The sequence below is a fragment of the Mobula birostris genome, chromosome 27, assembly GCF_030028105.1.
Source record: "Mobula birostris isolate sMobBir1 chromosome 27, sMobBir1.hap1, whole genome shotgun sequence".
NCBI classification, from domain to species: domain Eukaryota; kingdom Metazoa; phylum Chordata; class Chondrichthyes; order Myliobatiformes; family Myliobatidae; genus Mobula; species Mobula birostris.
The window spans coordinates 425,537-439,567 of record NC_092396.1 but is presented as its reverse complement, the minus strand read 5'-3'; the positions used below and the strand labels follow the sequence as shown (position 1 = coordinate 439,567).

At 42.8% G+C, this 14,031-nt stretch overlaps 1 protein-coding gene across 1 annotated transcript in view; it reads right to left on the bottom strand.

The window, feature by feature from the left end:
* cfap74 (cilia and flagella associated protein 74) overlaps positions 1–14,031 on the bottom strand; it is a 404,620-nt gene that overhangs the window by 261,841 nt on the left and 128,748 nt on the right. The gene's annotated exons all lie outside the window — the stretch shown is intronic.

Here is a 14,031-nt window from a genome sequence, read left to right as displayed (position 1 = left end):
AGTTTCCCCTCATGATCCCCTTACATTTTTCACCTTTCACTCTTAACCCATGACTTCCAGTTGAAGTCCCACCCAGCCTCAGTGAAAATGCCTGCTTGCATTTACCCTATCTATATATGTCATAATTTTATGTACCTCTCTCAAATCTCCCCTCAATCTTCCATGTTCCAAGGCAAAAATCCCTAATCTATTCAATATTTCCTTATAACGCAGGTCCTCCAGTCCCAGCAACATCCTTGTGAATTGTCTCTATTCTCTTTCAACCTTATTTACATCTTTAATGTAGATAGGTAACCAAAACTGCACACAATACCCCAAATTATACAACTTCAAAATAACATCCCATTTCCTGTACTCAATACTTCGATTTATGAAGGTCAATGTGCCAAAAGCTTTCATTAGACCCTAAGACCATAAGATTACTTCAGTCGTTGGTAAGTTGTTGGAGAAGATCCTGAGAGGCAGGATTTATGAACATTCGGAGAGGCATAATATGATTAGGAATAGCCAGCATAGCTTTGTCAAAGGCAGGTCGTACCTTATGAGCCTGATTGAGTTTTTGAAGATGTGACTAAACACATTGATGAGGATAGAGCCGTAAATGTAGTGTATATGGATTTCAGCAAGGCATTTGATAAGGTACCCCATGCAAGGCTTATTGAGAAAGTAAGGAGGCATGAGATCCAAGGGAACATTGCTTTGTGGATCCAGAACTGGCTTACTCGCAGAAGGCAAATAGTGGTTGTAGACAGGTCATATTCTGCATGGAGGCCAGAGACCAGTGGTGTGAACTTGGGGATCTGTTCTGGGACCCCTACTCTTTGTGATTTTTATAAATGACCTGGATGAGGAAGTGGAAGGATGGATTAATAAATTTGCTGATGACACAACAGTTGGAGGTGTTGTGGATAGTGTGGAGAGCTGTCAGAGGTTTAAGCGGGACATTGATAGGATGCAAAAATGGCTGAGAAGCGGCAGATGGAGTTCAACCCAGATAAGTGTGAGGTGGTTCATTTTGGTAGGTCAAATATGATGGCAGAATATAGCATTAAGGCCAAGACTCTTGGCAGTGTGGAGGATCAGAAGGATCTTGGGGTCCGAGTCCATAGGACACTCAAAGCTGCTACGCAGGTTGACTCTATAGTTAAGAAAGGCATACGGAGCATTGGCCTTCATCGATCGTGGGACTGAGTTGTACAGCCGAGTTGTTGTAGCTATATAGGGCCTGGTCAGACCCCGCTTGGAGTACTATGCTCAGTTCTGGTTGCCTCACTACAGGAAGGACGTGGAAACCATAGAAATGGTGCAGAGGAGATTTACAATGATGTTGCCTGGATTGGGGAGCACGCCTTATGAGAATAAGTTGAGTGAACGTGGCCGTTTCTCCTTGGAGCAACTGAGGATGAGAGGTGATCTGATAGAGGTGTACAAGATAATGAGAGGCATTGATCATGTGGATAATCAGAGGCTTTTTCCCAGGGCTAGAATGGCTAGCATGAGAGGATACAGTTTTAAGGTGCTTGGAAGAAGGTACAGAGGAGGTGTCAGGGTAAGTTTTGTACACAGAGGGTGGTGAGTGCGTGGAATGGGCTGCCGGTGGCGGCGGTGGAGGCAGAAACGATAGGGTCTTTTAAGAGACTCCTGGATGGATATAGGGAGCTTAGGAAAATAGAGGGCTATGGGTAAGCCTACGTAGTTCTAAGGTAAGGACATGTTCGGCACAGCTTTGTAGGCCGAAGAGCCTGTATTGTGCTGTAGGTTTTCTGTGTTTCTACATGGGAGCAGATTTAGGCCATATGGACCATTGAGTCCACTCCACCATTTCATCACGGCTGATCCAATTTTCCACTCCGCCCCAAATTCCTGCCTTCTCCCCGTGTCCCTTCATGCCCTGACCAATCAAGAATCAATCAGCCTCTGCCTTAAATATATATAAAGACTTGGCCTCCACAGCTGCCTGTGGCAAAGAATTTCACATATTCACCATTCTTTGGCTAAAGGAACTTTTGTCTGCAATTATATCGTCATAATCACCATGAACATGTTTTGATTCATCAATAACATTGAGGTATTTTTCAGATTATGCTGGCTGGTGGGGTAGAGGCATCCGCATCAGACTTCGAGGTGAATGGTCCTGGGTTTGAATCTGGCCAGCCCCTCACACGCTTTCCATCCATGCTGGGCTAAGCATCGAGCTGGCAACTTGGCCTCGCAAAAAAACAGGCAAAGTTTAAAGAAGTGGCAAGATGCCGCTTGATGTGCCATAGGGCACAGAGAGGCACAACAATTTTTCAGGTTACTCTTTAAACCAGGAAGTGAGAAACATTATTTTTTAAAGTACTTTGATAATAAAAATAACTTGCATCTTTGGTATGGTAAAATGGCCCAAGGCTTTTCACAAAAGAACAGTCGGATGAAAATTGATCCTAAGTTAATCAATCAAATGGACAACAGATCAAATGTTTTGTCAAAAAAAGGAAAATAAAGGTTCTGGGGGAAGGATTGTTGTCAGTGACGAAGCAAAAAAAAAACAAAGATGAAAAATTGTGTTTTGTTGGAGGAAATCCAATCACAAACAAGAGAAAATCTGAAGAAGCTGGAAATCCAAGTGACCCATATGAAAAATGCTGGAGAAACTCAGAGTGCCAGGCAGCATCTATGAAAAAAAATACAGTCGATGTTTCAGGCCGAGACCCTTCGGCAGGACTGGAGAAAGAGATACAGGGCAAGAGAAGGGGGAGTCTCACTTTATCTCCTTGCCTACCCATCACCTCCCTCTTATGCTCCTGCCCCTTTTCTTTCTTCCATGACCTTCTGTCCTCTTCTTTCAGACTTCCCCTTCTCTTGCCCTGTATGTCTTTCACCAATCAACTTCCCAGCTCTTTACTTCATCCCTCGCCCTCCAGGGTTAGAAACATAGAAAACATAGAAAATAGGTGCAGGAGTAGGCCATTCGGCCCTTCGAGCCTGCACTGCCATTCAGTATGATCATGGCTGATCATCCAACTCAGAACCCTGTACCTGCTTTCTCTCCATACCCCCTGATCCCTTTAGTCACGAGGGCCATATCTAACTCCCTCTTAAATATAGCCAATGAACTGGCCTCAACTGTTTCCTGTGGCAGAGAATTCCACAGATTCACCACTCTCTGTGTGAAGAAGTTTTTCCTCATCTCGGTCCTAAAAGGCTTCCCCTCTATCCTCAAACTGTGACCCCTCGTTCTGGACTTCCCCAACATCAGGAACAATCTTCCTGCATCTAGCCTGTCCAATCCCTTTAGAATTTTATATGTTTCAATAAGATCCCCCCTCAATCTTCTAAATTCCAGCGAGTAGAAGCCTAGTCGATCCGGTCTTTCTTCATATGAAAGTCCTGCCATCCCAGAAATCAATCTGGTGAACCTCCTTTGTACTCCCTCTATGGAAGGATGTCCTTCCTCAGATTAGGGGACCAAAACAGCACACAGTACTCCAGGTGTGGTCTCACCAAGGCCTTGTACAACTGCAGTAGGACCTCCCTGCTCCTGTACTCGAATCTTCTTGCTATGAATGCCAACATACCATTCGCCTTTTTCACCGTCTACTGTACCTGCATGCCCACCTTCAATGACTGGTGTACAATGACACCCAGGTCTCGTTGCACCTCCCCTTTTCCTAATCGGCCACCATTCAGCTAATAATCTGTTTTCCTGTTCTTGCCACCAAAGTGGATAACCTCACATTTATCCACATTAATTTGCATCTGCCATGAATTTGCCCACTCACCTAACCTATCCAAGTCACCCTGCATCCTCTTAGCATCCTTCTCACAGCTAACACTGCCGCCCAGCTTCATGTCATCCACAAACTTGGAGATGCTGCATTTAATTCCCTCGTCTAAATCATTAATATATATTGTAAACGACTGGGGTCCCAGCACTGAGCCTTGCGGTACCCCACTAGTCACTGGCTGCTATTCTGAGAAGGTCCCGTTTATTTGCACTCTTTGTTTCCTGTCTGCCAACCAATTCTCTATCCACATCAATACATACCCCCAATACCGTATGCTTTAAGTTTGCACACTAATCTCCTGTGTGGGACCTAGTCAAAAGCCTTTTGAAAATCCAAATATACCACATCCACTGGTTCTCCCCTATCCACTCTACTAGTTACATTAACAAAAAAATTCTATAAGATTCGTCAGAGATGATTTTTCTTTCACAAATCAATGCTGACTTTGTCCGATGATTTCACCACTTTCCAAATGTGCTGTTATCACATCTTTGATAACTGACTCTAGCAGTTTCCCCACCACCGATGTTAGGCTAACCGGTCTATAATTCCCCAGTTTCTCTCTCCCTCCTTTTTTAAAAAGCGGGGTTACATTAGTCACCCTCCAATCCTCAGGAACTAATCCAGAATCTAAAGAGTTTTGAAAAATTATCACTAATGCATCCACTATTTCTTGGGCTACTTCCTTAAGCACTCTGGAATGCAGACCATCTGGCCCTGGGGATTTATCTGCCTTTAATCCCTCAATTTACCTAACACCACTCCCCTACTGACATGTATTTCCCTCAGTTCCTCCATCTCACTAGACCCTCAGTCCCCTACTATTTCCGGAAGATTATTTATGTCCTTCTTAGTGAAGACAGAACCAAAGTAATTATTCAATTGGTCTGCCATGTCCTTGTTCCCCAAGATCAATTCACCTGTTTCTGACTATAAGGGACCTACATTTGTCTTAACCAATCCTTTTCTTTTCACATATCTATAAAAGCTTTTAGTGTCAGTTTTTATGTTCCCTCCCAGCTTTCTCTCATAATCTTTTTTCCCTTTCCTAATTAAGCCCTTTGTCCTCCTCTGCTGGATGCTGAATTTCTCCCAGTCCTCAGGTGTGCCGCTTTTTCTGGCTAATTTGTATGTTTCTTCTTTGGAATTGATACTATCCCTAATTTCCCTTGTCAGCCACAGGTGCACTACCTTCCCTGGTTTATTCTTTTGCCAAACTGGGATGAACAATTGTTGTACTTCATCCATGCGATCTTTAAATGCTTGCCATTGCATATCCACCGTTAACCACTTAAGTATCATTTGCCTGTCTATCTTAGTTAATTCACGTCTCATACCTTCAAAGTTACTCTTCTTTAAGTTCAGGACCTTTGTTTCTGAATTAACTATGTCACCCTCCATCTTAATGAAGAAGTCCACCATATTATGGTTACTCTTACCCAAGGGGCCTCTCACGACAAGGTTCACCTATCACCTTGTGTTTCTCTCTTTCCCCCCCTTCACCTTTTAAATCTACTCCTCAGCTTTTTCTCTCCAGTCCTGCTGAAGAGACTCGGCCCAAAACGTCGACTCTACTTTTTTTGCATCGATGCTGCCTGGCCTGCTTAGTTTCTCCAGCATAAAGATATTGTCAGGCTGGAAGATGGATAAAGCCATGGAGTTGGGTATGTGGGGTGGATGGGGGATATGAGCAAATGAGTCTCTTCCATTCCTATGAAGTCTTTTACTGTGAAGTCTTCCTCCGATTCCAGTAATCCAGATGTATTACCAGCACCAGAGCCAAAGTGCTGCTCCGTGGAGAGTTGTGAGTCCCGGCAGAGGCCTTGCTGGACTGATGGGAGGCCGATCTGAAGGACAAATCAGTGATCAAACTCGTTTTGTCTGTCTTTGGAAAATGAAAACACAAATGTATTGGCAGCAATGCATGTCACATTTCCAGCATTATTCAAGTGTGTTTGGAAATAATCTGTGACGCAGTATTTTGAAGCAAATCTTGGACTATAACCATAATATTATCTGCAGCACACCAGGAATTTCAAATCAAGGGTGTTTACTTTACTTTGCTCACACGTAAGGTTTACATCGGTAAATGCTACTCCCTTTTTGTATATAAATTTTTACCCTTTTAGAAAGGAAACACTTTTCACATGTATATATCACCACTACAAATTCAGTTTGTCAACTTCCTCAACTGGTCTCTAACATTGTATCATTTCCTTAAAACTGGTGAAATTGCAACCTCTTGGCTGAATGAGAAATAATGGCTTCATTGCATTATCTTCTCCAAGGCTGATTGTACAAAGTAGCCAGTAGCCAGCCAGAAACCCTTTATTCCCACTCGTTGCCTCCTGCCAATCAACTAATGTTCTATCCATACTAGTATTTTTTTCTGTAATACCATGGTCTCATAACTTGTTAAGCAGCCTCATTTGTTGCACCTTGTCAAAGGCCTTCTGAAAATCCAAGGGCACAATATCTACTAATTCTCCTTTCTCTATCCAGCTTTTTATTTCTTCTAATGATTCCAACAGATTTGTCAGCAAGTACTCTGAAACCACATTCTTAACATTCAGCTCCAACATCTTCCTAACCACTGAGGCCTATATTTTCCTTTCTTCTGCCTCTCTCCCTTCTTGAAGAGTGGAGTGGCATTTGCATTTTTCCTGTCCTCCAGAACTATGCCAGAATCAACTGATTCTTGAAAGATCATCTCTAATACCTCCATAATCTCTTCAGCCACCTCTCACAGAACCCTGGAATGTAAGCTACCTGATCCAGGAAATTTATCTTCCTTCAGACCTTTCAGCTTTCCAAGTACCTTCTCCCTAGTAACGGCGACTTCACATACTTCTGCCCTGACACTCTTGAACTGATGCAAAATAGTTATTCAATTTGTCCGCTATTTCCTTGTACCCTATTTCTACCTCTCCAGCATTATTTTCCAGTGGTCCAGTAACTACTCTCGCCTCTCTTTTACACGTTATATATCTGAATAAACTTTTGGTATCCTCTTTAATTACAGGCTAGCTTACCTTCGTATTCCATCCTTTCCTTCTTTACGACTTTTTTAGTGCCTTCTGTAGGCTTTTAAAAGCTTTCCAATCCTCTAACTTTCGACTAATTTTTGCTCTATTATATGCCTTCTGTTTGGCTTTTATGTTGGCGTTGTCTTCTCTTTTCAGGCACAGTTCCGTCATCCTGCCTTTAGAATACTTCTCCTTTGGGATGTATATATCCTGCGCCTTCCAAATTACTCCCAGAAATTCCAGCCATTGCTACTCTGCCGTCATCCCTGCTAGTGTTCTTTTCCAATCAATTGTGGCCTGCTCTTCTCTCATGTTTCTGAAATTCCCTTGACTCCAATGTAATACTGATACAAAAATGAGAAAATCTGAAGATGCTGGAAATCCAAAGCAACACACACAAAATGTTGGAGGAATTCAGCAGGCCAGGCAGTATCTATGGAAAAGAGTAAACAGTTGATGTTTCAGGTTGAGACCTTTCATTAGGACTGGAAGGGAAGGGGGAAGGAGTTAAACTAAGGAAGCGGGGGAGCGTCGGAAGAAGTACAAAGTGGTAGGTGAAACCAGGAGAGGGGAGGGGGTGAAGTAAAGAGCAAGGAACATGTCAGAATGAGAATGGGAAATAGAATTGTAATGGGTGGCCACTGGGAAATCCTGCTTTTTGTGACTAACGGAGCAAAGGTGCTCGACGAAGCAGTCTCTGTCGAGTCTCACCGCTATACAGGAAGCCACACCGGGAGCACTGCATTTCCTCTACAGCCACAATGAGGCCACATAGGTTGGAGGAACACCTTATATTCCATGAACATTGATTTCTCAAACTTCTCGTAATTCTTCTCCCCCCTCCTTCACCATTGCCCATTCTTGTTTCCCCCTCTCACAGAATCTCCTTACCTGCCCATCACCTCCCTCTGGTGCTCCTCCCCTTTCCCTTTCTTCTGGGGTCTCTGTTCTCTCCAATTGGATTCTACCTTCTCCAGTCCCTTATATCTTTCACCAATCAACTTTCCAGCTCTTTACTTCACCTCACCCCCACCCCCAGTTTCACCTATCACCTGCCACCTTGTACTTCATTCTCCCCTCCCTCCACCCTCTCAGTCATCTCCTTCCCCCTTCCTTTACAGTCCTAATGAACGGTCTCAGTCTGAAACATCAACTGTTTACTCTTTTCCATTGATGCTACCCAGCCTGCTGAGTTCCTCCGGCATTTTGTGAGTAATACTGAGTTTCTCCTCAAATTGTAGGGTGAATTTTGTCTTATCTGCCTCCCCAACCTCTCTACTAACTGTTCTGGCACTCTGGTTCCCATCCACCTGCAACTCCAGTTTAAACACCCCCACCCCCAGGCAGCATTAGCAAACCTTCCCATGACAATAATAGTCTCCCTCCAGTTCAAGCGCAAACCATCTCCTGTACATCCCACTTTCCCCAGAAGAGAGCCCAATGATCCAAAATCTGACAGCCTCTCTCCTACACCAACTCCTTAGCCACATGTTAAACCATATAATATTCCTACTTCTGGCCTCTCTAGCACACGGTACGGGTAGCAATTCTGCGATCACAACCCTGGAGGTCCTGCCCTTTAACTTAGCACCTAACTCCCTGAATTTACTTTGCAGAACCCTGTCACTCTTCCTACCTATGTCATTGGTACCTACACAGATCACGACCTCTGGCTGGTTACCCTTCCACTTAAGAATGCTGAGGACTCAATCAAGATGACCCTGGCACCATCCCAGGATCTTGTTCTCATCCACAGAACCTCCTTTCTGTTCCCCTAACTAATGAATCCCCTATGACAACAGGGCTGTTTAACCCCTTCCCCGTTCCTGACTGTCACCCAGTTTCCTGAGTCCTGCACCTTGGGTGTAACTATCTCCACATGTTCTATCTATCAGCCCCTCAACCTCCCGAATGATCCGGAGTTCATCCAGTTCCAGCTCCAACTCCTTATCGTGGATTGTTAGAAGCTGCAGCTGGATGCAATTCTCGCAGGTGTAGTCGTCAGGGACACTGGCGGTCTCCCTGCCTTCCCACATCCCACAAAAGGAGCACTCAACTCTCCTGCCTGGTATCCCTGCTTTTCTAACCAAGCAAATATAAGGACAAACAATAAACAAACCATGGGGAAAAATCTACCTACAGCTTTTCGCTGTCTCCGAGCTAAAGCCTCAAAATCCCTACTCTAACTCCGTCGACTCCGATGGCCACTCTGCTTGCCCCCTCCTTAATTTAATTTGTTCTTGCCAATAAAGTCTGATTGCTGACTGGCCGCTACTCAAAACACTGAACTGCCGCGAGTCGCTGCCTTGTGTACTCAATCGGCGAACCTGAGTGAGCTATGCTTTCTCACACTTCGGATCTCCAACTGGCTGCTGTTCAAAATGCCAGACTGCTGAAAGTCAATGCTTTCTGATCAAAGACTCATCTATGGATCTGAATGAGTACACCATGGTCGCTTTGGTCTTTATAAAAACTGTTGTAGATGAGTGTGTACCCACGAAATCATTCAGCCTTCCCTAACCAGAAGTCCTGGATGAACCATGAGATCCACAGTCTGCTGAGGGCCAGATCAGAGGCATTCAAGTGACCGAGAAAGTTACAAGAGATCCAAGTAAGATCTCTGGAATGCCATTTCACGTGAGAAGTGCCAATTCTGGATGAACTTGAATCAATGAAGGATGCTTGACAGTTGTGGCAGGGCCTTTATACTATCACCTCTTATAAAGTAAAATCAAGCGACATAGGAGACAACATGGCTTTACTTCCAAATGAGTTCAATGCCTTCTATGCTCACTTTAACTGTCAATACATGGAGGAAACATCATGACCTCCCACAGCTCCCAATGATCCTGTGATTACAGTCTCTGACGCTGATTTGCAAACAGCCTTCAGGAGGGCGAATCCACAAAAAGCATCTGGCCCAAAGAAGGTATCTGGCCAAGTACTAAAGATGTGTGCTAGGCAACTGACTGGAGTGAACAGTGAGATCTTTAACCTCTCATTTCAACAGTCTGAGGTACCCATTTGTTTCAACCAAGCTTCACTTATATTGGTGCCTAAGAAAAATGTGGTAACATAAAAGGGTTGATTGATAAGTTCGTGGCCTAAGGTAGAAGGAGTCAATTTTAGAAAACCTAGCACATTTATTTTTCCTATATTTACACACATAGTCCAGCGGTCGTGCAGCATACGGATCCCTTCTTTGTAGAAGTCAGCATCTTGCACCTCCAGAAAGTGGTCCACAGCAGGGGTGATTGATAAGTTTGTGGCCTAAAGTAGAACTTTCTGCATAATCACTCAAAGAGTTGAACTGCACATGCATGTAACGAGAGCTGGATAACTCATCTCCTCCTACCTAGGTTTTCTAAAATTGACTCCTTCTACCTTGGGCCACGAACTTATCAATCACCTGTCGTATCTCAATTTCTATTATCCAGTACCATTTTAGCATTTAGATCCACAGTGATGAAGTATTTTGAGAGGCTGGTGATGAAACATATCTCTCGTGCCTGAGAAGTAATTAGATCTGCTCCAATTTGCCTACCAGCATAATAGATTCACAACAGATGCCATCTCATTGGCTTTTCACTCAATCCTGAAACATCTGGACACCAAAGGTGCATAGACCAGGATGCTCTTTATCAACTACAGCTCGGCATTTCAATACCACCATTCTCTCAAAATTAATTAATGAGCTTCAAGACCCTGGCCTCAATACCCCTTTGTGCAATTGGATCCTCAATTTCCTCACTTGCAGACCCCAGTTAGTTCAGATTGGCAACAACATCTCCTCCACAATCTCCATCGGCACAGATGAATCACAAGGGCGTGTGGTTAGTCCTCTGCTCTACTCACCTTACACTTATGATGGAGTCACTAAACACAGCTCCAATGCCATATTCAAGTTTGCTGACAACACCACTGTGGTAGGCCAAATCAAAGCTGGTGATGAATCAGCATACAGGAGGGAGATTGAAAATCAGGCTGAGTGATGCCACAACCACTTCAACTCTGCTTCACATTCCCATTCGGATATGTCCATACATGGCCTCCTCTACTGCCATGGTGAGGACAAACTCAGGTTGGAGGAGCAACACCTCATATGCCGTCTGGGTAGTCTCCAGCCCCTTGGCATGAACATTGAATTCTCCAGCTTCCGGTAATTCCCTCCCCCTCCCTTCCCCCATCCCAGTTTCTCTCTGCCCCCTCCTCCAGCTGCCTATCACCTCCCTCATGCTTCTGCCTCCTTCTACTACCCATTGTGCTTCCCCCTATTCCTTCTTCATCTTTCCTGCCTATCCCCTCCCTGCTTCAAGTGGAGAGGGTCAGCAAATTTAAGTTCCTCAGTTCAGAGGACCTGCCTTGGACCCAGCACCTATGTACAATTATGAAGAAAACTCAGCAGCACCGCTACATCCTCAGGAGTTTGCAAAGAGTCGGCTTGACTTCTAAAACTTTGACAAACTTCTATCGATGTGTGGTGGAGAGTTTTTGAGTGGCTGCATCACAGCCTGGTATGGAAATACCAATGTCCTTGAACGGTAAATCCTACAAAAAGTAATGGATACAGCCAGGTAAAGCCCTCCCTACCACTGCGAGCATCTACACGGAGTGCTGTTGCAGGACAGCAGCATCCATCATCAGAGACTCCTACCACCCAAGTCATGCTCTCTTCTTGCTGCTGCCATCAGCAAGAAAGTACAGGTGCCTCAGGACTGACACCACTAAGTTCCAAGAACAGTCATTGCCCCTCAACCATCAGGCTCTTGAACCAACAGGGAAAACTTCACTGCCCTATCACTGAAATGTTCGCCAATATTATTTCTTTCGTTTTGTATTTGCAGTTTGTTGTTTTTTGCATACTGATTGAACACCCAAGTTGGTGCAGTCTTTCCTTCTTTCTATTATTCTATTATTGATTTATTGAGTATGCCTGCAAGAAAATATCAGGATTGTATAAGGTGACATATATGTACTTTGATAAGAAATTAAATTTACTTTGAATTTACTTTGAACTTTAAGTGAACATTGAGACACACATTGAATGTTTTAGCAACAGCTTCTTACACTGATAGTGAACCAATGTACACTACCTCACTATTTCTGCTCTGTATTTGCATCACTTATTTAATTAATTTATATATGCTTCTTATTGTAATTTATAGTATATTTTTGTATTGCACTGTACCACAAAACAAAAAAATTCACGCAATCTGGCACTATAATAAATATTATTCTGAAGTGATGCAGAAATATCCTTAATCGTCATATATAAGGAACTGAAGGAAGAAATATCAGGAATATATAAACAGTAGCCACTTTAAGCACTAGGGACTATTGTGCATGAAAATCCCAGGAATCAGCAATTTCTGAGATGATCAAACCACCTCATCTGGCACCAACAATCATTCCATGGTCAAAGTCACTTAGATCACATATCTTCCTCATTCTGATATTTGATCTAAACAACAATTGAACCTCTTGACCATGTCTGTATGCTATTATGCATTGAGTTGCTGCCACATGATTGGCTGATTAGATATTTGTATTAATGGACAGGTGCACAGGTGTACCTAATAAAGTAGCCACTGAATGTGGATGCAGCAAATGGAAATGACTCTACAAATGACATGACTGAAGATTGTACATTTGGGAAGCACAATTTATGCAGATTAACTGTCAATGAATAAATATAGCCAGATACTCAAGCTAGGAGTATTCTCATATGATATGTTGACCAGTCAAATCTAATCTGTTAAAGTTCCGGTTCAGATTATGTTATTGTCATATACACCAGGGTGCATTGAACTTGCTCGCCTGAAGCACACAGAGGACACAGTGTACGCATCAGTAATAAATAGAACCAGACAGACGAGTGCAAAACCATAGAATGGTGCAAAGTATGGCACTGCAAACTAAAGATTCAAGATTGAAGACGGTTCAGTGTAATTCCAGTATACAAGTGAAAAGGAGAAAAAATAATTGTTACTCTGGATTTGATGCTGGCTTCTCCTGGCTTCCATCAGGATTTCCATGAGGGAAGGGAATGGAATCCTGCTGGATTCTTCTGGCCTCCATCCTGTATTCCAGCTGAAAGTTTCAGCCATGTATTTATCTCTTTGACCCACTTCCTTCAGGAAGGAGATCCAGGAGCATCAGGATTAGGACTGCCAGACTGGTTATCAGCTTCTTCCCTCAGAATGTGAAACTAATGAATACCCTGCCACCACCTAGGTTTCTAATCAGGTCAGTTGCATGCACTTGTGTGGCCATTAGACTCTACTTCATGTTCAGAGCAACAGTTGCATCAGTTGTATGTGCTTGTGTTATGTTATTCATTCAGGCAAATGTAAAAAAGCTGTGATTTTTGATAGTACTTCATGCAGGAAGGCAACAAATGCAGTCCATTATCTGCACTAAGTGTCTATGCTGATTTTGTTCATTTACAGTCAGTCAAAACAGTGTGGCTGCATACACTGGATGAATTCCTCCATTGATAACTATCAGGAACTAATACACAGTTTTATAGAACTATAGTAGTATTGGTAATGTTCTAATTTGTTCTGTATTTCATTTAAATACGTAACATGTTGCTCAGTTAAGGACTAGTTTGTCTTTTTTTTATACCTTTTTAACTATTTCAATGAAACCTTCATTAATTGAAGCAGCCACAAAATGTACTGGTCCCAATGTGCCCCAATTAAACAGAATCCACCATATATTAAAAACTACAACTGAGTGCATTCAGCAGACGTGTACACAATCTGCAAATAAACAGGACTGTCTCTGACATGAAATAAAATGCTGATTCACATATTAGATGAATTTGAATAAATAGCTGCATTAACACAGTTAGTAATGGGCTAAAATAAAAACGTACAAAGCTCAATCTGCCTTATACTGAAATACCGATACTGTACTGTTTTGCTGGAAGTCTTTTAAATGGATCTGAACAGCTGAAAGAGCAATGAAGCAATAATGTGTCAGAATTCCTCAGTGAGATGCTCTAATTACTGCCATAGATCATTCCCAACCTTGTAACAACCCATTTGCAAATGAGCTGTCTAAATGCAGCATGTCACAAACTGAAAAGGTGTTGTTATTTAAGCAAAAAGAAGTTTGTTGAGACCATAATGAAAATATTGAAACATTTGTCTATATGATCTTCACTAATATTTTATTAATGGAAAATTAATATTCATCTGTCTATTTTTAGTTAATTTCTAACAAATAAA